Genomic DNA, 27,763 nt, shown 5'->3' with positions numbered 1-27,763 from the left:
AATAGTATGAGGAATCAAGATAAGACTGGCTACATCTGAACATGAGAATGGGGGACACCTGTCTTCAGTCTGATATGTAAAAAGCTGTTTAAAGATTTGCTTTACAGTAGTCATGGGAACATAGAAAATCTCATTTGAAATGCAACTTCTTTAGAAAAATTTGTAGATAGGCCTTACTGCAGTAACCCAGGGGCTACTAGGTGGTGTCTTGGTGGCAAAATGTTGTGTCCTGCTGAGGCACTTGTTACGGTGGGCAGGAGTGGCATGCGCCCACCCCTGGATGTACTTACACACACTTTTGTAATAGAACAGGAGAAGTGCAGATGTAGGTATAGCAGTATTCTTGGAGGCCCCGATAACTTAAACAGGAACAGGTTTACTGAAATCTTCCTTAAGTGACAATACATACAATACAGTTCTTTTTCCAATACGAGTGCAAGCGATACAATAGTGAATACTTCTGTACAGTGTAACTAAAAAGAAGGACAGAAGAAAACTAGGGTAAATTAGTCAAGCACACACCAAAAATGAGATACAGGGAAAAAAAACTTTATTAGGCACCGGCTAAACACAAAACATTAAAAACATCTAAAATCCCCTAAGGGGAGAAGGACTGCAGAACCTGGAATAGAGGTTAAACTGCACTGCTACAATGTAACAGGCCATATAGGCAGGGGCATAGCTAATGTCTCTTGGGCCCTGGTGCAAGAGGTCAACTTGGGCCCCCCCCTTTCACGATGCTATTGGTACATATATATCTCAAAACTGATATTACCATTAATACCAGTATACAGGAAATATTATCACCATACATATTACCGCCATACTGTTACTAAACAAATCCTGTTTACTGAGACCAATATTGCCAATATTACCAGTACACAAGGGAAAATATTACCGCCACACCACAACCATCACCACCATATTGTTACTGACCAAATCCAGTATACTAAATCCAATAAAACACAGTACCAGATAACAAGTAACAAATAATACCACCACATACTTACTAACACCACCACATACTGACTAACACCACCGCTGCTACCGAATATAATCCTCTGTACATAGACCAATATCACTTTATACAGTCATATAGAGGTGGACGCACTGTACACAGGCTCTGTACACCATATACATTACAGTGCAGTTATATCAAGTGATTCACAGGGGACGTCTTCTCTGATCAGAGTTCTTCCCTTTTCATCTTCTTCTCCATCTGTTCTGGGCCGTTATGAGAACTTCTCTGAGCCACGAATCCACAGAATCTGCCAGACAAACATATTAGGCTCCTCACACTGACACCATCCTCATCTCTCTACACACTGCACATCTGTACTGTCCCCTTTACACCCTCATTTAGTAGGTAGCCCTAACACTATGTGACCCCCTTACAGTGCATGCCCTTTTGTAGATGGCCCCCCTGTGTTGCCCCTCTTATAGATGCCCCCCATGTTATCCCCATATAGATGGCCCCCTATGTTGTCCCCTCCTCCTGACCCTCCATCATCATACTACTACCTCTTCATCCTCTTGCCCTTTCATAATTATACTACAAACACCTCCATTATAATACTACCAGCCTTTCATCCTCCTGCCCTTTCATCATCATACCACTACACCCTACATCATCCTCTTGTTCCCTAATCATCATACCACTACACTTCCCATAGTCCTCTTGTTCCTTCATCATCATAACACTACAACCCCCATCATCCTCTTGTTCCTTAATCATCATACCACTACACCCCTCATCATCCTCTTGTTCCTTCATCATCATACCACTACACCCCTCATCATGCCCTTTAAAACAAAAAAATCTATACTCGCCTGAATGGTTTCTCTAGTCTTCTAGTCAGGCAGAGGATGGGGCTTCCCACAGAGGGGGCGGAGCTTCGCAGGACCTGTTTTTTTTTTTTGCCTACGTGATGCTCCCAGCCCCGCAAGTCAGCCGGGGCTCGTCCCAGCCAGCCTCTTGAAAATGCAAGCAAAACATGGAGTGGGAGGGGAGCAGTACAGTGGCAAGGGGGGGGGGCCTCGTGGCCCCCCCCCTTGGTAGCGGCCCGGTCACGGCGGCAACCACTGCATCTGTGGTAGCTACGCCACTGCATATAGGCCCACAAGCATGGGACTCGAAAAGGGAAAATAATTACACAATAAATGGCAATCAACAATAAATCCTATTTGTCATGTGCATCATACCCATAAACAGTATTACGTCCCCATGTAGCAGAAGAGATACTTCACGCGTATCGCCGCTATATTGCGGCTTCGTCAGGACGCCTGACGAAGCCGCAATGTAGCGTCAATATGCAGGAGCGGGTTGGCCGGCCTCCCGAAGATGACGTCTTTGACAAGATTACAGACTGGGTCGGTCGACATGAATCAGGTATGTATACAGCACTACACTTCCGGGTACATGGGGGGGGTGGCCGGGAAACACGGGAAGGGGGACATTCACATACATAACATACATTACAAAGTTGTATAACTTTGTAATGTGTGTTATTTTGTGAATAATTTCTTAGCACCGCACTACCCCTTTAAATCATCAAAAATAAATTTCCTTTAAAGGCTTTGCAATGTATAATGTCTTTGACTCACTCAATCAAATAAGTTACTCAAATAAAGTAATTACTAATCCACCACAAAGGGCAAAAACAAATCTATAATGATAATTCTTCATGTTGTGTATTTCATATAATATATATATATATATATATATATATATATATATATATATATATAATTAGAGCTTCTTACTGTGCAACTGTATTCATCTTCTTAAGCACTCATGCAGGTAAAATGTAAAATCCATACCAATGTATAGTAAAAGAAAGATTCCATGCCCGGTAGGAAAAACACTGGTAGAGTCATTCTTAAACATACAGCGTAGTAGATAAGCAGTACAGGTTACCATGGTGCATTCTGGATTTATTGCACAGTTTCTATAGCTATATATCTACCCAGGTTGAAAAGGTCCTTCAGGTTTCATATATTGAATTTTCATTTTTAGTATAGGGTAAGCCTGCCGGACAAAAGCTAAGATTGCTTACATGCTTATAAGCACATAATGACCCATACTTTTAACATGGTAATATTGCATATAATGCCTTTGGACACCAGATTTCTAGGAACCGATTCAAGTTAATGGATAATATATGCATGTCATCCCTAGTAGTTTCTGTTCTGTAAAAGACTACTTATTTATTAAGAATTTATTGAGTACAAATATACTATTTATAACATTTAAGTCAAATATTTGAAAAGAAAAGAAAACAACTTTTATTTTACATTTTTTTGATACAATAGTTTCACTAAAATAAATAGTACAGCATACAGGTCCTTTATACATTTTTTTAGGTCACTTGTTATTTTTTAATATAGTTTGCAGTAAGGCAGTATATAGTAGATGCTGCTTTAATAAGTTAAAAGCAGTTTAGCTATTGTCATAGTACATATACAACTCTTTTTAACATTAATAACATTTTGGTCTCAATATTCCATGTTGACAAAATGAAGCAGGGACATCGACCTGGACCAAGCAGATAAAAGAGGACTTTCTCATAAAATGAAAGCGCAACTAGCCAAAAATGTAAAATAAAAACGCATATGTGCCGCTAAATGTGAATAGGACATAAACATGCGTAGCATAAAAATGAATTTAATAAAACACTGCGCGTTTCGGCTCAGTGTTGTCTCATAGCGCTGTCACCAGGTAACAACTAAACAGTAACAAATATCACATATACAGTAAATAGCATATCCACATTTGGATAGTCCCACCCCCTAGCAGGTCATAGGACTCCTTCTGGGTAAAATGTTAACTATGACAGTTGTAACATATTACAAACAACCTAAGATCAGAACAAACAAAAGGGTAAACTATAAACATAATACACACTATGCAATGTTTATACAGCAAAATATATATCAACTTATCTATTAAAATGCCTGGTGACACTCACAACTATCATTCCTGCAGATTTGTGTGAAATGGATCATTCCTGCATATCATGTCCAATTCACACAAATAAGATTATGTGCTGTGCTGTGGTTGGCCAGGGAAGTAAGGAAAAGGGAAGGAAGCCCAGTGAGTGCAATATGACAAACAATAGAGCCCTGGTCCCTTTCCTTGAAATGAGAAAAAGGGCCCTATTACACCAGCAGATTATCTGACAAATTTTGGACTATAATACTAATGGACTATAAACAGAGAACAGGCAATTAAAAAAAGACTGAGATTTCTCCTCTTTTCATATCCATTCCTGGCTTTGGCTTAAAAAATCTGTCAAATGATCTGTTGGTGTAAAAGGGCCCAAAGAAGTGCACCATGGAGGGAACTCCCAGGGGCTCAATAACAGCAGTGAGTCATAATCTCAAATAGCTGCACAGTGTCTTTTCTGGACATGGAATCTAATAAAGTAAGCACTGGCAAGCATAAGGCTTTATGACATGGAGAGAAAGGAGCTGTTGCACATCACACCCATGGGTGACACTTATGCCTCTCGGTTACATTTAAAAATCAACGCCAGGATGCTGGTATATAATTTTATCAAACCATATTGCCCCATGCACCCCGTGCAGTTCTCTGAGTCCCTACACTAACTCCACACTATGTCGTTCAGCGACCGCCAAACCCACAAAGCGAGCACAAACAGGAAAGGGAGGCCATAGACTGGCCCTGCAACCCCACTGTCACAGGACCAAACCCAAAGGGGCCCCCCAAAACCTAGCAGGCACCACCGGCTAATTGGGGTAACATGGGTCTTACAAAGAGGAGTGCCAACTGCTCAGAAAAGTGAGAAAAGTAAAACACGACATGGAGACAACGGAGCTGTTGCACATCACACCTATGGCTGACACTACATTTAAAAACCAACGCCAGGATGTTGGTATATAATTTGATCAAACCATATTGCCCCATGTACCGCGAGCAGGTCTCTTGGTTCACATAAGTCCCTACACTAACTCCACACTGTGTCGCCTTTAATTTTGTATGTAGAGGGTGTCTGTTATACAAATCTCTATTTAAAATTTATATCTCAGGTATTGTACCAAACATTATCAAATTAAGTGATGGCAAAAAAACTTTTTTTGTGTGTTTTCATGCAGATAAAATATACAGAAATAAAATATTTTAATTAAACTTTAATTATTCTTTGAAACTTATTGCTGAGAAATTGCAAGAAATTATTGCTGAGTAGTCTTGGCACTTGTTTTGCAAAACCTGCAAATGTGTTTGAACCGCACTCTACTTGTCCTTGAACCAAGTTAAATGTCATGAATTATGTTTAAGATATCTGTCATCTCAGCATGTGATCTTTCATCATTTTTTATACACATTTCAGTGTATCAAGAAAAGATTCGTTATTTATTTACATTATTTCATGGAGCACAATTTTTATATATGCCATCTATAAGAAGAGATTATAAAACTATAGGCTAAAGATACTGATCTAATTGTTTGTATATTAAAAAAGAAAAGAAATCTGCTGTGACACAATGACTAGGATTGAATATCAATTATACACTCCTAGAGAGTTGTTTTGTGAATATATAGTTGTGTTTCAAGATAACCAAATTGATAAAATGTTACAGAACACAATATAATAAAAATGTATGGGGATGTTTTTTGCTATTCAAGGTTAAAATGATAATATCAAGGCCAAACGTATGAAACATCTATATCATAAAAATGAAAGTCTGTCTGTCGGTCTGTTCCATATAGACTTCCAAACGCCTGAACCGCTTGACCCCAAATTTGACTTGCAGATACATTGGGTGCCCGGGAAGGTTAGAGCGGTTAGTCCCATCCTTGCCAGATGTACAGGAGAGGAAGGGAATGCGGAAGACCTCCCCATAGAAATAAATGGGAAAATCTCCACACTGCCCACACAGGTGATATAATTAGCTGAAGCTCTGCCCAGAAATAAATGCCAGTTGGAAGCCTTAGCAACCAATAGGATTACTACTTTCATTTTCACAAGGAGCTGTGGTTGCTGGGGCCAGCTGCCTCACAACATCCACAGAAATAACTTTTAGACCCCCTACTCCAACTATACAGTACATGTATACAGGGCTGTATTACCAGCTGCTGCTGCCCTAAGCATTAAACCTGAGGATGCCCCATCTTCCCTCACTAATTAGCATCATGATAGATTGGTAGGTAATAGCTCCAGAGGTCACATTTAACACCACAATATCAGACCTGACCAATACCGCCACACTTTGACTGGATAACACTGCTATACCAGACTTGACCAATACCGCCATACTGTGACTGGATAACACTGCCACACCAGACCTGACCAATACCACCATACTGTGACTGGATGACACCGCCATACCAGACCTGACCAATACCACCATACTGTGACTGGATAACACCGCCATACCATACCTGACCAATACCGCCATAATGTGACTGGATGACACTGCCATACCAGACCTGACCAATACCACCATACCGTGACTGGATAACACTGCCACACCAGACCTGACCAATACTACCATACCCCCCTTCGAAAAGACACTAGATTTTTTGGCAAGTCTGAACAGGAGGTGGAAGACTAGAAAAATAAAAATAAAAAGTTCTTTCCTTCCCCCTGCTCCATGGTGCTGCCCCCATGTAAGGTGCTGCCCTAGGCAGACCACTAGTGCCATATGGTAAATACGACCCTGCAGGTACACAGAACACTGCAGGTATACAGGACCCCAAAACTATATACTACAGGTGCATGGGACCTCCACCAACTGTATACTACAGGTATACAGGACCCCAGCTATACACTACAGGTGTATAGGACCTCCACCAACTCTATACTACAGGTATACAGGACCTCCACCGACTATATACTACAGGTAAACAGGAACCCAAAACTATACACTACAGGTATAGAAGAATCCAAAACTATGCACTACAGGTATTTAGGACCTCTACCAACTCTATACTACAGGTATACAGCACCCCCACCAACTCTATACTACAGGTATACAGGACACAAAACTATACAGTACAGGTATACAGGAACCCCAAACTATATACTACAGAACACTACAGGTATACAGGACCCCCAAAACTATACACTACTACACTGGAAACGCGATAATGTCGTCGCGCGCGTCCAGTGTCGGAAACATGATGACTGGGGTCCAGGAAGGGTGAGTCTATAGGGGATGGCTGGCTGCTCCATAAGAGGCTATTGGGGAGGGCTGGCTACTATAAACGAGACTTGCGGAGGGCTGGTTACTTCATAGGAGACTATGGTGGAGGGCTGGCTACTATATAAGAGACTATGGGGGAGGGCTGGCTACTATATGAGACTACTGGGAAGGGCTAGCTACTATATAAGAGACTATGGGGGAGGACTGGCTACTATATAAGAGGCTATGTGGGAGGGCTGGCTACTATATAAGAGGCTATGGGGAGGGCTGGCTACTATATAAGAGGCTATGGGGGAGGGCTGGCTACTCCACATCAGATTATGAGGGAGGGCTGGCTACTATATAAAAGACTTGGGGAGGGCTGGCCACTATATAAGAGACTTGGGGAGGGCTGGCTACTTTATAAGAGGCTAAAGGGAGGGCTGACTTCTATATAAGACTATGGGTGAGGGCTGGCTTCTAGATAAGAGACTATTGGGGAGGTCTGGATACTACATAAGAGGCTATGAGGGAGAGCTGACTACTACATAAGAGGCCATGGGGCAGGGCTGGCTACTATATAACAGGCTATTGGAGAGGACTGACTTCTATATAACACTATTTGGGAGAGCTGGCCTCTATAAAAGACACTATTGGGGAGGGCTGGCTTCTGTATAAGAGACTATAGTGGGCTGGCTACTATATGGGGCACTACTGGGAGGGCTGGCTAATATATGAGACATTTGGGGGGGTGACTATTATATGGGTCACCATTGGGAGGGCTGGCTACTATGTGGGGCACCAATAGTAGGGCTAACTACTATGTGGGGCAATATTGGGAGGGCTGGTTACTATATGGGACACTATTGGAGGGGTTGGCTACTGCATAGGGCACAGTTATGGGATTATCTACTGCTTGGGGGAAAATAATGGGTAACCATTGGGGTTGGGGTTTTAACCATATCATAGCAATTTATCTTATCATTTATCATAGTGCACAATACTGGGGGATGCACACCACTGACAGTGCCAGGAACACTGCACGTTAAAGTGCCAGGAGCGCCGCATGCCCTCTTCAATAAATATCAAGGTCGGCCCGCGACTTTGTCTAATTTTTTAATTTTGGCCCACCGTGTATTTGAGTTTGACACCCCTGGTTTAATAGGTCATGTTAAAAGACAACGATTAGCCAATATGCATGATTTGATGTCTTTTAATGATGAGAAGGGCAGGGAGGAAGAAAGGAGAGACATTGCAGACCTTGGACATTGGCTGAGCGGCCTGTTAGTTCAGACACCCGCTACAGTGGCAGCTCCAGGAAGCGAGCAGAGGAGAAAAGAACACCAGAGTGCATGAAGAGGCAATATATACAGTTTATTATTTTCTTTTACACATTCATTAGCCATCGTTTGCACATCACTATTACAGGTACAGCAATGCGCGGTCGGCAGCTGATGACTTTAGGTCAGGACCAAAAGACGCGTACAACTGATGACCATTGTCGTTGGCTGATCATTGTCTCTATTAATCAGCCTAATTATCTCTTTGTGTAAAAGAGCCCTTACTGTCCCCAGCATCCACAGCTGTCTGGTGATCTTTAATCCAAGCCACCTACTCTTGCTCCTCTCTGTGTACACGAATCTTCTGTCACTGCCACTTTTGGCTCTGCTGTAGTTACGCACATGCTCCCCTTCTAATTTTTAAAAGGCCAATGGGCCCATCAAAATCCTTTCCCTTCCCATTACCTGTCAACACCTGTTATGCTTATGTTTATGCACCTTGTCTAAGCAAGGGTTTCATAGTGTTCCAGTGAAGGTGCCTCTCTATAAGTGGATTATTCCCAGTATACGGCCTCATCCTGTTTCCTGAGTATTCTCTGTTGCCTTTCTTCTATATAAACCAGACTCTTTACTGAAAACCTTTGTTGCCTCTCCTAACCTCTTTACCTGTTATGCATCTTCACTACCAGAGACCTTTGCTTGTACTGTACTTAGACTTGTTTCTGCCTGACTACTCTGCACTTATCCCCCATGTTACTTGGTATGCTGGATGAACTACCACACATGCTAGGACCACTGTCAGAGGTAGCAACCTTGTGGCCATCTGGAGAAAAGTCTAGATCGCTATACAGTGGTTAAAGGGTAAAAACCATGTAAACTACTTAGACGACACCCTCAAGTGGCCTGAAGCCAAACTGGTTGGGTGGCACAGTGGGTCCTAAACTATTGGAAGAAAGAGAAATGCACTGCTTTTGCTAAAAAACAATTGCGAGTAAAGGTATTCTTTCATCTTTTAGCATATGTCCACAGTAAAAGTAACCTGTCAGATAATTTATTTTGCCTTTACAGTCACGTTTCTTGATACTAAGAAAGCATATTTTATTCTAAAAGGTTATGGTGTTTTAGAGAGAATAAATAAATAAATAACCCTGGCTAGTGGTCTGTTTTATAAGCTCAGTAGTACTTACATTTTCCCCAATATATGAGAAGTAGCATATAATCCAATAGAAGCAGAACACCTATCTTTCTTGCGTAAATGCAACTTTTTGATCACTTATTACAGTTTTTCTGCATTTGATGTGACAATAAGATCAACACTTTTGCATCTTGGCCAGTTTTTGCACTTACGCTGTTTACTGTGCAAGATCAGGAACGTGATAATTTAATAGTTCGGGCGATTCTGCACGTGGTGATACCAAATATGTTTATTTATTTATTGTAATTAATAAAATCGGAAAGGGGGAGGGGGTGATTCAAACTTTTATTAGAAGTGGGGATTTTTTTCTTAATTAAAAAAATTAAAAATTACACTACATTTAAATATTTAGTCCCCCTGTGTAAATTTTATTAGATCAGTGCAGTATACCTAATACATCACTAATTGATTAGATCAGTGCTGGATTGCTCTGGGCTATTGGAGCCCAGGGCAATCCATCACCAAGCTGAGATCAGTGTTATTGTGACGCTGAGACCTGGCCGGGTAACGTGAAGGGATTACCCCTCTACGCGGGGGGCTTACCTCCCACGAGACACAACGGAAATGGGGCTGACAGCTGAATCTAAATGGCTAATTATCCGGGTGTATCAAATGGCCACACCGTTTAGTACCCACGGTCCCAGGTCGCTGACAGCAGCCGGGAGCCGCGCACTGCAGAGAGGGCGCGCACCATGATCCCTCTCTGCTTCCCCCTAATGGTGGCAAGACGAGCATACTCATCCTGTGTCATTAAGGGGTTAAAGGACATAGAGAACACATGCATTTAAAAATCTGGTTGGGATTAGCCATTTGATGTAAGCAAGATAAAATACTTAGTGACAAAGGTCAAAAGAAGCTTTTTTGTAAAGAAATAATTTATAAATTCTTATGTGCAAAGGTCTACAACTCATAGAGGTAACCTTTTTTTTTTCAGTTAGGGAAGTATAACCATATAAATACATTTTAGTCAGTCCTCCCATCACTTAGCAATGCCTGATAGCTAATATTATTTTAATAGTTTAAGTGTCATAATATTACAGGGTATGTTTTAAATGGCAGAAACGTAAATCTCTATCAGTAATGAGTCTATGCTTTTAAAGTGTCATTTTCAGCTATCATAATAAAAATCGAGATGCAAATCTGCCAAACTAAGACAAATTCAATTATTCTATTTTAATTTTAAAAAAATTTCCAGCTACACTTACTTTTCGCTCTTTAGATGATCATTTCACAACTTTATGCAATGTTTCTAGAGAAACACATACTGTATATATTTATTTTATTAATCCATCAACCTCCTGTTCTATTTTGACTTGGAAAAAAATATATATGCCTTATGTGGATTTTTTTTTCTTGTAGAACTTTTTACTTTCTTCATGCCTTCCAGCAATGTGTTATTTGACAAGTTTTTTAGGCTAGATGATAGATTTCTTGACATTCTCAAAATATCTCTAGTGCAATTCTCTCACTGCAAGCATTTTAATGATGGGCTTAAAGATTTTAGCGTCATTCAATCAAAAATTAAAAAATAAAATGTAATAGACAGATGAGCTGTCAGATGTAAATTTCTTTTGTTTACCAAAAATGCTAATGAGAAAGGAGTGTTAGCTTCACCAGAACTCTCTCAATACAATCAATCATTTGGAAATGTTGCTTGTTATGAAGAATTACTCATAAAGCACTAGAGATACCTATGAGCTAAAATGCAATATAGTTTGCTAAGGCTCTCTATTTTATGCCTACAATATGATTTTACCTATTTATTGCTTTACATAATAAATTCTTAGAAATAAATATAAACATCCTAAAAACATTGGAGTGTGAGTATGCCTTTACATAGAGAGATTTATCTGCCAGATTTTTAAAGACAAAGCCAGGAATGAATTTGAAAAGAGGAGAAATCTCAGTCTTTTCTTTATGACCTGTTCCCTGTTTTTAGTCTAGTACCCTAAGATATTTGAACAAAGGATGCACAAAGCCGATCATCTAAAACCAATAAACAGTAGAAGGCTATGTTCACCCAACATCAAAAATATTAAAAAGGCGGCCAATTTTCATATTTAAAATAACGTCCGTTTTTGCAGAGATTTAACTGACTGTAATGCAATGCATTGAAGTCAATGGGAAGACAGACGTCCAATGCACACAGCGTATTGAATAACGTGCATTTTTGACGCGAGCATGATCATTATTTTCTGACATCTTTTGCAAACAGCGGATGTTTTTTATTTGTAGTTCGCACAGTTTTCCTTTACTGCACTGTCTCTGTTTTTACTATTAAATTCAATGGACTTTTTAATTAAGCTGCATCCAAAGTCCAATTATTATCTCCAAACTAGAATAATGTACAAACAACGGTCAGTGCGCTAAGGGGAGGTCAGGCAGCTTAATAATGTCCGTTATTTTAGACTCAAAATGATGGATGTCATTTTAAACGGAGATTAAAAAACGTTGTGTGAACATAGCCTAAAGGAGTAGAAAAGTCATACTAGTGAAAGTTTTGTTTGGTCAGACCATATCATGCCCATGGTGGCTGCTAGAAAGGAAATATGAAAAAGTGAAAAAGTATCTCTCTTACTCATGATGCTCACAAGATGGCTCCTTAAAGGGGTTATCCAGTACTACAAAATCATGGCCACTTTTTTCCCCCAGTGACAGCAACAATTGCAAACCACACCTGAACTGAAGACAAGAGTTGTGGCCAAATTTTGTAGCACTGGATAACCTCTTTAATGGTATGATAACATGTTTTGTTTTCAATTTCAATTAATAAAAGCAAAGCCAGGAATTTATTTGAAACAGAAGAAATTGCAGTCCTTTCCTTCATGACACAAGCTCCCTTTATTATCTGTTCCTGGCTTTGCTATAATTAATTGCAATTAATTACCTGACTGTGTGAACACACCCTTAAGACATGACTTAATCTCTCATTAGTTGTTAATAGCAATAACCTCAGTTTTTTTTCTGCAAAATAGTATTGATTTATAATGACCACTGAACCCTTAAACAAGGCAAGATAATCTAATACTCTAATAGAATCAAACAATAAAATGGGAATGGAAAAATAATATAATTGATGGTGCAAATAATTGTATTGCTTTTCTTTTCGTGGTTGTGTATCGCCTTGCATCTTTGTATGCACAAACTAAAGGAAAATGTAATAAGCAACCTCAACATTGAATCTGCAACACCAAGAAAAAGCTTTAAGGTTATGGTAATCGAGGAAGAATCAGGTTCAAATTATCAATTTTGCAAGCATCTAGCTGCTGCATGTGGTGGCTAGAATGGAGGTTTAGCCTCTTTAGAAGCCCCACTTTGTCTTGGATGGAATAGCTAATGACTCATGGCAAATGCCACAAAGAGGCCTTCACTAGTCAACATTACACCAGTCCTAATAACTGTGTTGGTGGTAGTTCAGCAGTTGCACTTACATTTATGGTGGTGGTGGAGGGGCACTGGTAACTGTGATGCTAAGAAGTTGTAAATTATATCACAGTCAGAGAAAAGTGGTGGGAAGGAAGATGATGATGGTCAAGACCTGGAAACTATGTCTCTTCAATCATGTTACATATTGCATGGTTGCTTTGTATGCTCATTATTACCCAGTGTCATCTATTTTCCTGTAGTCATGTATGTTGTCACTTTGACACAATACTAATGCTGCCTTGTCATTTTAAATCAACCCAAATTAATTTTTGGAAAATTACATGTTACGCAGGGATGTGAAATGTTTTGATCAGTCGGGATTACGAAAATAGTTAGGAGAAGGACATAGAAACATTTTTTACTTCCTAGCTCAGTGCTCAATCTGTTTCACTAAAGGGGTTATCTAGGCTGAGAAAGCCATGGCCACTTGTTTTCCCCCCAGAAAGAGCACTTCTTTTGTCCTTAGTTTGGGTTTGGTTTTTCAGTGTAGTTCTGTTGAAGAGAATGGAGCTGAACTGCAATTAAAAAAAAAAAAGAAAAAAAAAAAAAGGAGAGGGACAAGGGTGGTGCTGTTTTTGCAAGAAAGTAATGTGCTTTTTTGTGAATTCTGTATAACCCCTTTAAAAGTGTTAGGCTCTTTAGGCTTATAATAGAGTTTATCTCCTGTCAAGGAGTGAAATGTACTCCACCTACATATCGATGGAGGTATCAGCACTGAGATCCCAGGCGATCTAATAATAAAGCATCATTCTTTAAAAAAAAAAAAAACTAATTAAGGCCACTCAAAAACAAGCAATATCTATTCAGTACCACAAATGAACCACATTAAGCATAGCAGACTATGGTCTGTTTCAGACAAGTGTAATATGGTGCATTTTAAAGGTGATGACTCAGATTAGCTGATTGGCCAGATTAGCTGCCAGGGAATGCACCAGGTGCATTCATAAACCAGGAAATAGTGAGAGGATATTGGTAATGGAGAAAATTACATGCCCACAAAATAAATATATTTTGAGTGATTTGAGAACTGGGACAGACAGGTAGGCAATGCCATATATTTATGCAGTATTTTGTTTTATTTTTATCTAGAATCGGCCTCAGGGTCTAGAAAAGGCCTCAGGGTCTATCATGATCGATCTGCTAATAGAGTTTTCTATGCAATGCATTGATCTATATAAGCGCTAGAAATTAGTAAAACTCAATTTTAAAAAATCCCTTATTTATTATAAATTTAAATTAACCCCTTTTTCCAATTTTCCAAATCAAAAAGTAAAAAATAATAATTAAAAAAGGAATAAAAAGTAAACATATTTGGTTAACCAAATGTGGAATTGACTGCTAACAGCTGGTAGAATGTACACAAAGACTTTTCCAGGAAAAATTATGAAATCTCCACAATTAAGGCATGTTACTCTAAACTGTTTACATAGAAAATACAAAAATTAAACATATAACAAAAAAAAATTATAATAATTAATTCATAGTTGAAAATTCTGGATTTGTGAAAAGAAAGCTTCAAACTAATTAAAATAATTTTGGTAAAGGTAGATAGGTATCAGAAAATAATTGTGGAATCAATTTTTATGTTAAGGCTTTAAAACACAAGTCTAAAATCACAAATTAGTCTTCAGTTAAAAGAGAAAGTGCTAACAGGCCTTACAGAGCTGTGGGACTTGGATAATTGAAAGAAAACATTGCCCTCACAAGAGAGTTGACAATTGAAACAATGTAATGGATTAAAAAAAACTCCTTCAATATGGTAATCTAACATTATGTGTGGCTAAAGTTGGTTTTAAGAAGAGAAAGTGATGAAAAACATATAGTAAACTAAGGAAGACATTAGAAAACACAAAGCCATACTGTATGCAGAAAATGCACAACAACAAAAATGGTCAGAAAGAAGAGTCAAGGGAGACATTTACTAAGAAGTCTAATAAGAGCAACAATTCTAATGTGAGTGTGTGTTTTAACACATTGTGTGTGATTTACGGAAAAAGTCGCACTGTCAAAGTAAATGTGTCTTTGCTAAAAAAAAAAAAGTCACTAAGAAATTCACCTGGTACTGACCAGGCATAGGCCTACAGCAGTTTTTGTAAAAGGAAGCTGGTTGACCTCAGGGAGATCAACCAAAACACCGCAGAGACACCATCACGTGTCTCAACGTCAGTGTATTCTAGAACATTGCCCCCTGGGAAATCAAATATGCAAAAGAACACTGCAGAGACACCATCACATGTCTCGACGTCAGTGAACTAGCCAGACCTTCCCTCCGGGAAGGAACAACTAAGCCAAAGGCGTTCTCCAGTCAAGGAAACCACCTCAGCAAGGTATCCATCCACAGACAGCTGTTTCGGGGTTTTTGCCCCTCATCAGTGTGGAGTAGGTTTCTTGCTAGTGGGAGCAATGACTAGTAATTGCATGCAAAAGGACGCTGGTTGACCTCAGGGAGATCAACCAAAACACAGCAGAGACACCATCATGTGTCTCAACGTCAGTGTATTCTAGAACATTGCCCCCTGGGAAATCAAATATGCAAAAGAACACTGCAGAGACACCATCACATGTTTAGACATCAGTGAACTAGCCAGACCTTCCCTCCGGGAAGGAACAACCAAGCCAAAGGCGTTCTCCAGTCAAGGAAACCACCTCAGCAAGGTATCCATCCACAGACATCTGTTTCGGGGTACAGCAGTTTTTGTGACTTTTTAAAAAGTTGCAAATGATAAATTGGGGAGCAAATCCCGGATCATGAGAATTTTTGAGTACTCAAAACAGGCAGATTAAAAACAGTTACATAAAAATATGTCAAATACTGGTTCATGAATAGAACTCAGGCCAAAAATGGATGGAAAATCCAATCATTCACCGAAAAATAGGCTCAAAGTCCATAGGTATAAAAGACATCCATATTTTAGATCTAACAATGTGCTGCATGAAAGTCTATGAAAATGTGCAAGCTAAAATTTTTCTATAGACTTTAACCCTAGAATGCATGACCATAAAAATCTACACTTTCACATACCTGGGGCCTTTTAGGCCCGTGTGCAAATAACATGGAATAACTCACATAAAAATACTTTTCAAAGTTTATTTGAAAATTGCAAAGTAAAGATGCATTCCCACTAGCGCTGCTGTCTGCCAGGAGGGGATCTGTAATGGATCTGACGACCTGGTGACCGCAGCTAAGGCTGGTAGAATCCGAGCATTCCGGCAGCCGTAAATGGAGTTACCAAGAGATCAGATCCATTACGGATCACCTCCTGGCAGACACCAACGCTAGTGGCAATGCATCCTAAGATGTGAATAAAACATTATTACGTGCAAAAAAACAACCAAAAAGTAACTGAACAGGCTTAAAGGAGAAGTCCAGCCAAAATTAAATTTTTGTATGTTATTAATGATGGAAAGTTATACAATTTTCTAATGTACATTAATTATGGGAAATGCTCATATACTGCTATTTCCCTTAATTTAGTGTATCAGGAAGTGTTAGAATTATCTCTGAAGCAGTGACGTCACGACGAAAGGTGTAATTCCTATGGAGTGTCCAGCAGGGGGCGCGCTATATATAGAAGTCAATGAATACCATTGACTTCTATATATAGTGCGCCCCTGCTGGACACTCCATTGAAATTACAATGGATGTGTATGTAAATGTAGTATACAGTGTTTTTGATTGAATACATTTATGAAATACTTTGGGGAGCAAGTGTCCTTGCTCCCCAAAGTATTCCATAAATGTAAGCAATCAGTACATAAAAGTAAGCTCGCCGCTACGGCCCGCCCGCCGCTACCGAACGCCCGCCGCTCTGGACTACACTCAACTACTACTCTCCTCACCTGCTCATAGCATGCACAGGTGATGGGAGAGTAGTAGCTGGGTTATATCTCCGAGATCGTCGCCACCGCTGCTGATGCTGCCGTGCAGGGGAGCCGCACATCACTGTAGCCATCATCCCCCTCCGCTCCCCCATCCTGCTGCTTCCTTACACTCCTTCCTTCCTGATGGCTGACTCCCCGGCCGCCGGCTCCCCTGCACGGCAGCATCAGCGGCGGCGCGGGCGAACTACTACTCTCCCCACCTGCTCATAGCATGCGCAGGTGATGGGAGAGTAGTAGCCGGATTATATCTCTGAGATAGAGTAAGGAAGCAGGAGGGGGATGATGGCTGCAGTGATGAGCGGATCCCTTGCGCGGCATCAGCGGCGATCTCGGAGATATAACCCAGCTACTGTACTACTCTCCCATCACCTGTGCATGCTATGAGCAGGTGGGGAGAGTAGTAGTTCAGTAGTCCAGAGCGGCGGGCGTTCGGTAGCGGCGGTGGTTCGGCGGGCTTACTGTTAAGTACTGATTGCTTACATTTATGGAATACTTTGGGGAGCAAGGACACTTGCTCCCCAAAGTATTTCATAAATGTATTCAATCAAAAACACTGTATACTACATTTACATACACATCCATTGTAATTCCAATGGAGTATCCAGCAGGGACGCACTATATATAGAAGTCAATGGTACTCATTGACTTTTATATATAGTGCGCCCCCTGCTGGGCACTCCATAGGAATTACACCTTTCGTCGTGACGTCACTGCTTCAGAGATAATTCTAACACTTCCTGATACAATAAATTAAGGGAAATAGCAGTATATGAGCATTTCCCATAATTAATGTACATTAGAAAATTGTATAACTTTCCATCAGTAATAACATATAAAAAATAAATTTTGGCCGGACTTCTCCTTTAAAACACCCAATATACACATTCGACATAACTCTTTATAATAATGTTTTTTTGTCTAAAAGTTTTTTTTTTATATAAAAGTTGCAGTAAACATGCTGCGGGAATATCTCTTTTCAAAGTTTCCTTTTTGAATTTACTAATGAACGCAACATCTTCGGAAGAATGATCCTTGCAGACATTTTGTCCACAAGTAGTACAGGCACGCTCCGATTTACCACGTATACCACATCTGATCATAGCTTCCGTTTGCCTTGGCAAGCGTTTTGTGCTGCTTCTCTCCATCATGGAAGGTTCATAGCAAAGTTCTGTCAAGTATAGACGTCTCTTGTCCTTTCTGTTGGCATGGAATTCTGGATGAGTCTCACTATAAACAATATAGGTATTGAGGGCTGACACCTAGCATATTATAAAAAAGAAATACAGGCCAACGTTTTGTCTGCTTCTTGCACGCATACTCTCCAATCATTTCGTCCATCTTGTCAACTGCTCCTTTGGTTTTATTATAATGCAAGATTATTTTGGGTTTCAGTTTCCTGTTATTGGTGTCTATACTTGCATCATGGTGCATTGTACTCAGTAATATCACCGATTTTTCTTTCTTAGCTTTATAAGACACCATTGTCGCTTGATTGCAGAAGCCAAATACACGATCATAAAGTTGTCGATGTTGATTGTGCTTCATGATTGGAGGAATTTCTCTGCGGTCTTGCTTAATTTTACCAACAAGTGTAATTTGTTTCTGAAGCAAAAAATTGGCCAGCTCTAGATGGCTGAAGTAGTTGGCCATTGTTATATTTTTTCCAGAATGGAAAATTGGTTTAGCAAGTGTTTTTACTACGTCAGAACATAGGTTCTTCTGAACTGGAGCGTCAACATCTTTGCCACAGTAAATCAGAGCATTCATTCCATAATAGCTTGCAGCATCACACATCCAGAAAATTTTAATACCATATTTAGCATATACTGAATGAATTTGCAACGTCCCCTAAATGCAAGAAGTTGCTCATCCACTGTCACATTTTCACTAAAATGGTAATGCTTAGTACAGTTCTTGATAAAAAGGTTCCAGATGTAGCTAATGGGGGCAACAGTAAAGACAAAAAGACATAGGATCACATGTAAACCTAGTACGGGCCTAAAAGGCCCCAGGTATGTGAATATGGGGTATTCACAAAAAAGAGTTGTTATACCGAAATGCCTGTAACATAAAAATATATGAACAATTGGAAATGACTAAAAACTATATACATGAGTTTCAGAATTCTAACTAAAATAATCTTGCAGTAAATAGAAAACACTTAACAGAGCAGGCCTGCAAGGCCCCAGGTATGCATTTTAGGGTTAATGTAGCACATGATAACTTACAAAATATGTCTATGTTTTATAACTATTTTACTATTGTATTTTATTTTTTATTGTACTGTGTGTGAACATAACCTCAAGCTGTTGAATCCAGTCATATAAACCCAAACTAAATTATGATGGGTAAGTTAAGGTCTATGGGTTTGGAAAGTTTAGTCTGCAACTGGATTGAAAACTGGTTTAATAATCATACCTAGAGAGTGGTGGTGAATTAACAGCAATGTTTCTATCTTTGCTGATGACACCAAGCTTCATAGAACAGTACAGTCTATAGAAGATGTGCAGACACTACAAGCTGATTTGGGCGTCCACCTGGCAAATGAAGTTCAATGTGGATAAATGTATGTAGCATCATATGTCCTAGGGGGAGTTACTCTGGGAGAGTCACTAATGGAGAAGGATCTGGCTGTACTTGTAGATAATAAACTACAGAACAGCTCACAATGTCAGTCAGCTGCTTCTAAGGCCAGGATGATATTGTCATGCATTAAAAGGGGAAATATGATTCATTTATTTAAATATATAAATGGCCCCTACAAAAAATATAGGGGAAAGATGTTCCAGGTAAACCCCCCTCAAAAGACAAGGGGGCACTGCCTTCGCCTTGCAGAAAAAAAGTTCAGTCTCTGGTGGCGACAAGCCTTCTTTACCATGAGAACTGTGAATATGTGGAACAGTCTACCCCAGGATCTGGTCACAGCAAAAACAATGGAGGGCTTCAAAACAATCTTAGAAAAGTTCTTAGACCAAGATAGCATAAATGCATATGTATAGAACCTACCCATCATCCACCCCCTTCCCTGTATCCATCCCATCCTTGTATAGCCCCCTTCCCGGCATCCATCTCCTCCTTGGTTGAACTTGATGGACATGTGTCTTTTTTTCAACCATTTTAACTATATAACTATGTGACTATGATTTGTTGTAGACATGTCCAAAGATCCTATTGATGGCTAGAATGGAGGGGCAATACTATAATCAGCACTTTATCTGTTTAGACTTATTTTGGAAAAGTGTAAATTGGTTATTACATTTTCATATTTATAAGGCTGGGTTCACACTATGTATATTTCAGGCAGTATTTGGTCCTCATGTCAGGTCCTCATAGCAACCAAAACCAGGAGTGGATTGAAAACACAGAAAGGATCTGTTCACACAATGTTGAAATTGAGTGGATGGCCGCCATATAACAGTAAATAACAGCCATTATTTCAATACCACAGCCGTTGTTTTAAAATAACAGCAAATATTTGCCATTAAATGATGGCCATCCACTCAATTACAACATTATGTGAACAGAGCCTTTCTGTGTTTTCAATCCACTCCTGGTTTTGGTTGCTATACAGCCTCACAAATACAGCCTCAAATATACATAGTGTGAACCCAGCCTAAAACCACAGCTCAATTTGACTTTTTCAAGCTGATAAGCCGATTGCCACGCTAACTAAGCTATTTGCTTGGTTTATACTGTACATTTGCTCATCTCTAGTCATGACCTCTAACCATATTTAGAAAAAAGGTCATCCTTTAAATTCCCCTTTATGTAGCTGAACAGAAAATGTTGAATGTTTCATGTCTTTCATGAACAGTCATTCATTTAAATGGCCACTATGTAATGACAAATTAACTGTACACAATGATAACACCTAAGTATCAAGGGAAAGAGATTCTAGACAGATTGTAACCCTGGATACTGTATCAAGCATGGCTCAGAGAAGGAAGGAGAAGAGACCCTAAAAATGTAATTAGTTCTTTCTAACTGCAATAGCATCTTCATAAGTCTTTTCAGAATCAACTAAACTGTTAAAACTCAAAATGAGGGGGCATAAGCCCACTGTGCCACATGACGGTCTATCCCTAAGGGCATTGTCTAAGAGTATCCTTCATTCCTCATAAGATAGTCCTGATGGTAGAGATAGGCTTTCCTGGAGGATATACCAGGTCGCTACCTCTTATTACAAATGCAACATATGCCAGCTAGTGTAGGCAGACCAGATGGCAAGGGTTGTAACCACCCTTGATGCCAAACAGACAGTATAGGAAAGTATGTAGACAGAGGACACATCGAATGCAGGTAATGGATTCAGGTGAAAGATGCTGGAGACAAAGACACGGGTGGCAACTTCAGCTGTAATCTACGAAATGGGATCAAAGCTAACAATCTGTAATACTACCATTTCATTTGACTGGACAATCACAGTCACTGAGGACAAGGGCGGGACTATGATTGTCCTTCATTGGTGACTAAAGACTATGAGAGACTGCAGCCATCTTAATTAGGAGCCCTATTATATGCAGCAGATTGTTTCATTCTGTCCTGTCAAAATATTGTTACTTGTCAGCTGCTCATGTCTCCCATGTAAGAGGGGATGTGCAACTAACAGATGTTGGTAGCAAATTGGCAGCTACAGCAATTCATTGATCTTACACACAGCCCAGCCTGCATGATTGTTTTGTTGAGCCTTGTATTAGAATATGTAAACAAGTAACAATCTATGAGATTGGCACATTTACTCATTGACTGACCAAGCTAAGTCTTTAAAGGCTGTAGCATCTATGTTTGGTGCATGTTGCCAAAGGGTTAAAATATGCAATTGATTTTATTACCAAAATGAATAATATTGTTCTTATTTGAATGGTGTAAATTTCCTTTAAACAACAATCAGCTATTATACAATCTTTAGTATCTTAAGTGCGTATCTTCTCATCTCATTCAATTAGTTGCAAACGTCAGACTTTAAGGTAAAGATACTATGAAGAATGTAATGGAACTTCCAGGCATAACAACACAATAGCTGCTTAGGGAATTGAAATGTCCATTCATTGAAAATGTAGATTAAACAATGCGTCTTACCATGACTTTTATTTATTCCACCACTTATGTAGGCAATTCCCTTCTGTGCTCACGTTATTGATTTAATAAAGTAAAACTCCACGGTCTTTCAGAAGTTCATTCAAGGGCAAATGTGTCAACAGAGATGGCCTACAATTATCTTTAATCAAATGCATTCCATTCATCTTATGATTTTTTTTGTAATTGAAAGGATGTGACAGAGTTTTAATCTTCTGGCAAAACATTTCATGAATAGAACATATATTATATAGTATACAAAATGTCATACCTGTCACAAAAACAAGTTTCCACGGGTATACACTACAAGTCAGGCATTGCAAATTTAAAGTGATTATTCAAGCTTACAAAAAAATGGCTGCTTTCTTCCAGAAACAGTACCTTTCGTGTCCTTGTCCTCCAGAGTAGGAGAGGTTTTCTATGGGGATTCATAGAAAACCGAGACAGAGTTCCTGTCTCGACCAGAGATGGCAGCAGAGAGCACTGGGTCAGACTGAAAAGAATACACCACTTCCAGCAGGACATACAGCAGCTGAAAGACTTGAAATTTTTAAAAAGAAGTAAATTACAAATCTATATAACTTTTTGGCACCAGTTGATTTAAAAGAAAAAAGGTTTTTGCTGGACAACCCCTTTAAAGCGAATGAAGCTGACTTGGAATACCACACACAACCTAAAAAATAGTGGTGTTTTATTTTGCAAGATAGCTACTGTGTTTTCCCCCTAATCCCAGATAACCCCTTTAAATATATCCTGTTGCAGAGTAAAAAAAAAAAAAAAGTGTGAAAGTTTATGGCGCAATGAGAAACTAATTTCTTAATTCATTAAAGGAGTTTTAACAAAGTAATTGACCCTGTCATGAAATAAAGAGACATGAAATAACAGCTTCATAATTGTCTTTGTAGCAGTAGCTCCTTTCAAGGTATTAATCTTCACATACAATGTGACTGTCCAGATTGTTATGTGTGCATTATTCTTGCAATGCATTAACTTTAATAATTATACATGTACTTTATTCAAGAACTACAATAGGAAATATATCAAAGTGAGCAATGTGCCAGCTATGTAACAAGCTGGATTAATGTGAATTTCTAATGTTATTAAGGACACAATTGGGAAGTTGTCACCTGTAAGGCTTATTGTGAATAGTCTATTCTTGTAACTATATTACAATGTGGCAAAAGACCAATAAAAAGCCAATAGGAATTCCATGATCCTTAGAAGGTAGGGACACCAATAGGAAATTGCACACAACAGTTTTTTTTTATTATTATTATGGTTTTTTAACAACCATTTTTTATATATACATACAAACAAACACCATAGGAAGTATGTAATGACATTATACATTTGCTAGTATAACATCATATGGAATCATTCCTACTTAGTATGTATAGAATGTACCTAAAATCTTAAATACAGAGAAAAACAGATATGCAAAAAAAGGTTGCATGAATAGGTTAGATGAATGAAATAATGCGTAGATATACTCTTATTTGCACTCATTAAAAGAGTTAATGACAGAGGAAACTAAGACATTTGAATTCTGTTACTTAAAGGAGAAGTACGACGAAAATTTTTATTAAAGTATTATATTGCCCCCCAAAACTTATAAAAATCAAAAATATACACTTATTACGGGAAATGCACATTAAGTGTTTTTTTTCCCTGCACTTACTACTGCATCAAGGCTTCACTTCCTGGATAACATGGTGATGTCACTTCCTGGATAAAATGGTGATGTCACGACCCGACTCCCAGAGCTGTGTGGGCTGTGGCTACTGGAGAGGATGATGGCAGGGGGAAGCTCAGTGTCCCTGCCAGCACCCTGTGTCCCTCAGTGTCCCCTGCCATCATCCTCTCCAGCAGCCACAGCCCACACAGCTCTGGGAGTCGGGTCGTGACATCACCATGTTATCCAGGAAGTGAAGCCTTGATGCAGTAGTATGTGCAGGGAAAAAAAGCAATTTACAAGCATTTCCCGTAATAAATGTATATTGGTAATCTGTAAAACTTTTGGGGGCAATACAATACTTTGATAAAAAATTTCGCCGGACTTTTCCATTAAAGCGAATGTAGCATCAGGTACATTACTCTTGTTTTCCTTTTTTTTTTTACGTCAGCCAAACGGTGATGGCACAGGAATCCTGATGGCATGGACCTTTTTTTAAATTAAGCTTGGTTCACGTGCCTGGGGCCGTTTTTTTGCCATACCATGGCCCAGTTGCCCAGTGTGACCATATCCCTCTGTGACACAGCCCCATGAGAATGCACAGAAAAATATGTCACCGAGTGTGGAAACTGGGCAGTGTTTAAAAGAAAGGACCACACTGCTGGAATCTCTGTGCCAAGCTAATGTAAAATAATAATAATAAAAAACCTGATGTACCTTATTGTACATAAGCTTTAATAATAACTCTAAATTATTTATTGTGGATGTAGAATTTCTTGGCAACATGTTCACATGATTTTTTTTCCGTGGGTATTGCCACTTGGTATTCAAGCATGGGGACAATGCATGGTCCTTACCTTCAGCTTTGAAAAATTATACAGGAAATACTTATCTGATTAACACAGTATTAGACTCACAACAGGAAAAATATGTCTGTCTTTCCGGATGGCCCTCATTTTAGCACCAGAAGATGACCCTCTATTCATAATGATGGCTGCAAAGAAAGACAACCATAATTTTCCTATTGTGGGAAAATAGCTTAACACTGTGTTAATTAGATTGGAGCATTTTCTGTATAAACAGTTTTAGGCCAGGTTCACACTATGTAAAAAAAACAGCTGTATTTCATAACAACGGCTGTTGGTGTGCAAACAACAGCCATTATTCCACAAATAACGGCTGTTGTTTGCACAACTAGGGCCATTGTTATGAAATACGACCATTGCTTTTTGCATAGTGCGAACATAGCCTAACCTGACAAATTATTGAAGCAGAAGGCAGGAATGGATTTGAAAAGAGACATCTCAATCTTTTCTTTATTACTTCTTTTCCTTTCTGTATCTGTACCTGGCTGTGGCTTCAATAATCTGAAGCCACAATTCAAGAAGTTAAAAACAATACAAAACATTTATTTATCCAAAGTGTTAAAGAAACATGCTTAAATCAGTTCTGTTGTTAAGATTACCTGCTCCTTGGCATCTTTTTGTAATAAGATTTTATTATTGTCTCAGTTGCTCTTTGACTATGTTCCCTTTTCTTGTCAGTTTTTTTTTAAGGGAATCCGTCAGCTCCCGGGCACTACCTGAGGTGCTGACAGTGTGCTGTAGCTGGCGGTCCCCCAGTAAGCATGGTGCCTTTTTGGTAATTTTCCGTGCAGCGGATTATGTACAATCTTATGTCTCCTACTGTCACAGAGCAGTTGTTCGTGCCACACTTGTCATGCATCCTCCTCCCTCTTCATGAATAATCAATGCTGCCCGGCCTCCTGCTCACTCGCTTATGTCTGAAAGAATCTTTCCTCTGTAATGTGTTGGAGCTGTGGTCTAGGAGTACCTCACTTGTCTAGAGACCTGACAGCAGGTCATTCTCTGGTTCGAATCTCCTGATGGAAATTAAATTAATGTCTTTTTTTTCCTCATTATTGTATCATTTTTAAGGCTATGTTCACACACACAGTATTTTTGCTCAGTATTTTTGCTCAGTATTTTTGCTCAGTATTTTGGTCAGTATTTTGCAACCAAAACCAGAAGTGGATTAAAAACACTGAACAGCTATGTTCACACACTGTTGAAATTGAGTGGATGGCTGTCATTTAATGGCAAATAATAACTGTTTTTTTTTTTGTTTTTTTTAAACAACGTCCGATATTTACCATTAAATGACGGCCATCTGCTCAATTTCAACAGTGTGAGAATATAGCCTTTCTGTGTTCTCAATCCACTCCTGGTTTTGGTTGCAAAATACTGGCCAAAATACTAAGCAAAAATACTGTGTGAACATAGCCTTAAAAATGATACAATAATGAGAAAAAAAAGACACCTATTTAATTTTCTTCAGGGGATTTGAACCAGAGAATGAACTGCTGGCAGGTCTCTAGACAGGTGAATTACCCCTACGCCACAGCTCCAACACATTACAGAGGAAAGATTCTTTCAGACATAAACTGCCTACAGAGGACTGATCTGCAATCAGCTGACAGCTGAGCGAGCAGGAGGCCGGGCAGCATTGATTATTCATGAAGAGGAAGGAGGATGCATGACAAGTGTGGCACAAACATTAAAGAAAAAATGACACCCATTACCTCAAGGTATTGCCGGCTGTTGGTACATTATTCTTGCTTGGGTGGACTAATTTGGATGTGTCTTTAATTGAAAAGTCAATTGAGTTTAACAGTAAATACGGTAAGAAGGCGGTGGGGCAAAAAAAAGCCATGTGAACAACTAAATAATAACATGTGTTGTTTGCAAAAGACTTCCGCAAATTATTTTCATTATCATTTTTTTGACATCCACTCAACGTCCATCATTTAATACACTGTATGCATTGGACACCCGTCATTCTATTGGCTTCATTGCATTTCATTAAAGTCAGTTAAAATGGGGTAATAATGGATGTCATTTCAAAAAGAAAAAGCAGACACCTTTTCTCTTTTCTTTTTACTTAGTGTGAACATAGCTTTTGTGTGAATACTTTCTAACCCTATGAATTTTAATAGTTTCACGTCACTATTATGTTTTTCTTTAATGTGCTGTAAGTTTTAGGACTCCGTCTCCGTTGTCATTAATCACTTTCTGAATTTCATCTTCCAGTGGGGAAAATTTTAATAAAAAGGCAAAACAAGATTTCATATCATACCTATTTTGTGTTTTACTTTTTCATTTAGCAAAGTATTTTGCTGTCTATGAAATTCTTTGTCTTTTGCTTTTTCCAGCTTACTCCTCGTGTAACCTCTATGGACCACCTCGTCATCAGTTCTCTCCAGGTAAGTTTGGTTTGTGCTATTGATTCTACGAAGTCTAAGAAACTGCCCGTAAGAGACTTATGTTTTCATATGCTTTAGATGATAGATATCATGGTGAAGTAAGGCATTTATGGCTGTTGGCTTTCATACAGAACAAAGTCATTAAACTCATTAGCGGTATCCCCACAAAACACAAAGATATCCACATATCTGTGGTATTATTCTAACATCCTAGTTTATGGGTTGTAAGTGGAAAAAAATATGTTTTTCTTAGGGGCAACAAGGCGCAGATTTGGGAAGGTGCAGTTAAAGTTAAATTGAAAGACACTTTTGTAAAATAAAAAGCAAAACATCAATTACAAAAGTCACAAAACGTTCACTTTTATCTGTTTGATACAACAATTCTCTACTTACTTGTACCACTGAGATTTGTAGTATTTTTGTATATAAAATTTCAATGTCCATTGTGCCTAGGATTGCTCCCTGTACACTGTGTACATTATCGATGACTAGCAAAAATTTATTAGTATTAGTAAAAATGGCACTCCCTTAAAGAGTGGCATCAAAAGCCAGTCAATGTACTTGGATAACGGTTCAGTGAGAAAGCCAATCCTAGACTCATTAGGAAGTCCAAATCAACCTCTTATGAATTTTCGCCACATGGCGCCATACTGGTCCTCTCAGAAATGTAGATGCCATTTTTTCTGCTCTATTTTTAGATATTATCCCCTTTTCCCCATAATGGCGTGAAAAAGTCTGAAGTTGTGTATGTTTCTTATTTGTTTGACTGTCTGGCAGCAACTTGTATTAGTATCCTCTAGTTGATGTAATGCTTCATCTATGTA

Source organism: Dendropsophus ebraccatus, chromosome 10 (genome assembly GCF_027789765.1).
Source record: "Dendropsophus ebraccatus isolate aDenEbr1 chromosome 10, aDenEbr1.pat, whole genome shotgun sequence".
Classification (NCBI taxonomy): domain Eukaryota; kingdom Metazoa; phylum Chordata; class Amphibia; order Anura; family Hylidae; genus Dendropsophus; species Dendropsophus ebraccatus.
This window is presented reverse-complemented; position numbering follows the sequence as displayed.